This window comes from Pygoscelis adeliae, unplaced genomic scaffold (genome assembly GCF_000699105.1).
Source record: "Pygoscelis adeliae isolate BGI_AS28 unplaced genomic scaffold, ASM69910v1 Scaffold160, whole genome shotgun sequence".
Classification (NCBI taxonomy): Eukaryota; Metazoa; Chordata; class Aves; order Sphenisciformes; family Spheniscidae; genus Pygoscelis; species Pygoscelis adeliae.
Genome location: NW_008824035.1, coordinates 5,493,469 through 5,496,273, shown reverse-complemented (window position 1 = coordinate 5,496,273; position 2,805 = coordinate 5,493,469).

Genomic DNA, 2,805 nt, shown 5'->3' with positions numbered 1-2,805 from the left:
ATAAATTCTTCCTGTTACCCACCTAGAAACTTTTGGAATATAAGGTGGCTAGAAATGAAAGCAGTGCCTGCCAAAAGCTGCAAATACTAAGCTTCGCTGCTGTTTAGGGGCAAGATTGCTGAGCTGATCTAACACCTTTCTGCTTCTAGTTCTACTTATATCCTGGTCCTGGGTCTGGTCCTTATTTGATCATTCGTGAGCCAGTGCAGTTAGCTAAACCAAGAGAAAACTAACAAGGACAAGAAAAGCATCGTTGTCTTTGCTCAGCGAGGGTGGGAGTGTGAAGCGAGGGAGGAGCGGGGGAATGAAGTAGGGAAGGGGTAGGACCATCCCTGCTGAGGGCAGTGAGCAGTTAGATTGACTATTCTAAGGTAAGAGAGAAGTTCTTCAAGGTATCAGGCATCAAACTTGGTTATTTCAAGCTTTTGTGCAGCAGCAGTGCTGCTCTTTGGGCCTGAAGGTTAGTAGTGAAAATGTCAGGTGTTGTTTCTGCCCCCACCTCAGTGAAAACTGTGAGCGGTAGGGGCTGACACTTGTTAAACATGAAAGGGTCACGACAGATAACCTTTGGTAATATGTGACTTTTGAAAGCAGAATTAGTGCTTGTCTTTCTGTATAGTCTGTGTCATAGAACAATCAAAGTCTGTTCTTGGTACTGCTGTTCTTAGCAGACAGGGGTATATAAACATAGCTGAAATAGTATTTTTGAGTCTGAACTCTTTTCGAAGAGAAAATTGTAGTCTGTTTAACAAACAAAATATATAAAGCCATTTACTACTGAGTAGTCTAGTATGAATTCAAAGCGCACTAATTTGTCTTGATTTGCTTTAATAATAATGATTAAATAGTATGTGTTTACTGAATATACAGTGCAAATTCTCAAAATCATTTCGAAGAGTATCCTTTTAAACTGTAAGTTTGAGAGGTCTTGGATATTGCGAAGTTTGTAACTCACTCTAATTTTTTAACTAGGTGGTAAGTTTGTAAGTTGGCATGAGAAGCGGAGCTTATCTATAGCTTTGTAAGTGAGGCAGAATGTTTGCTGCAGAGTGCAAAAGTTTGTTGTCTACCTGCTTTTTTTATTGGGTAAAAAACACAGGTCTGCTGCAACTTGTGGGGAATGTAAATATGTTAAATATCCCAAATTAAATGGCTATCTTGAATCAGTTAACATACATTTATCTGTCTGGAGAGTGTGTGTGGGGACACACAACGTATTTAGCCAAAAGGAGAAAAAAACCTCTTATAGAATACTAAAGATACCATGCCATTATGGAAAGTTTACAGTTAAGTTTCACTATTTATAAATACATCTAAAAGGACAAATAGTAAAAACAAAAGCCAACCTCTTATCCCCCACATTGCTAACAGCAAAAGAGGAGGCTGAGGTGGATGACAGGCATCAGAGAGATTGAAAAATGCCCATATAAGCAGAACCTTGAAAAAGGGGCTGTTATTTTTGACAGAGAAATAATAAATTATAAGAATATGTAAATAAAGTTGTGAAGAGTATGAACTATGTACACCGGTTTTCCACTTTTCTTGGGTAAAGTACATGGATATGAAAGTTAGTTTGATAGGCAATGCTACTTAACATAATCTGTGGAATTATTGCTGTGAGTTAAAGCTCAGGATTTAATGGTGTTCTAAAAAAAGCTAAACATTTTAAATAAAACTGCTTATGTTCTCATTATTTATCTTTCTTTTGTATGTTTTTGCCTTGCATTTGTTCTGAATTTGTCCATGATGGAGTGTTGTGCCCTTTATATGAAGTGTTTTGTATTGTCCACTGTAATCCATTTCACTGGATTATTGGGGGTATAGCTTCTATTTAATATCATATTTTCTGTATCCTGAATACCATAGATCCTGTATCCTTTGAAATGCTTACTGCACAAATTGGTGTTGGTTTGGCTTTCTAAGGAGAGGGAATTAATGTGTCAAATTGCTCATGTCAATTCAGTAGGATCTAGATAAATTTCCTTTGTGGGAAAGAGGACTAAAGGTTTTAATGTGGTGGAGTATATATGTGAGTGCTGAAATGGCGCTGGTGAAATTAGTTGGGTTTTCCTACCATGGCTGATAACTAGAGAACTGGGAGTGAGTGGAGTTCTAGAGAAGCATAAAACTGTGACGTTACATTTATTTGTTAGTTACGATAAATCAGCGTGCAGTGTTTTCTGATATACTTCTCAGTTTTCTCACTTTATCCAGCTGTTGGTGATCTCAGAAATTATCTTCAAAGATTTAGGCCTGTTTGTCTTCATGTCCTTAGGGAAATGATGCCCATGGAGTGACTCTTTCTCAGAAGGGGCAGTCTGCTGCCTCCCTGGGGCCCGGGTCAGAGACATTACTAGGAAGCTCCCTGATCTGGTGCGGCCTTCGGACTACTACCTGCTGTTGGTTATACAGGCTGGCAGCGATGAGGTTGCGGAGAGAAGTCCTGAGGCGATCAAAAGGGATTTCAGGGCACTGGGGAGAGTGGTTGAAGGATCGGGAGCACAGGCAGTGTTTTCCTCAATCCCTACAGTGGCAGGGAAGGACACTGGAAGGAACAGGAAAACACTCCTGATCAACACGTGGCTCAGTGGCTGGTGCCGTCAGAGGAATTTTGGCTTTCTTGATCATGGGGAGGTTTACACGGCACTGGGCCTGCTGGCGACAGATGGAGTCCAGCTGTCTCACAGGGGGAAAAGGGTCATTGCTTATGAATTGGCAGGGCTCATCGAGAGGGCTTTAAACTAGGTTTGAAGGGGGAAGGGGACAAAACCGGGCTCACTAGAGATGAGCCGAGGGGTGGCATGC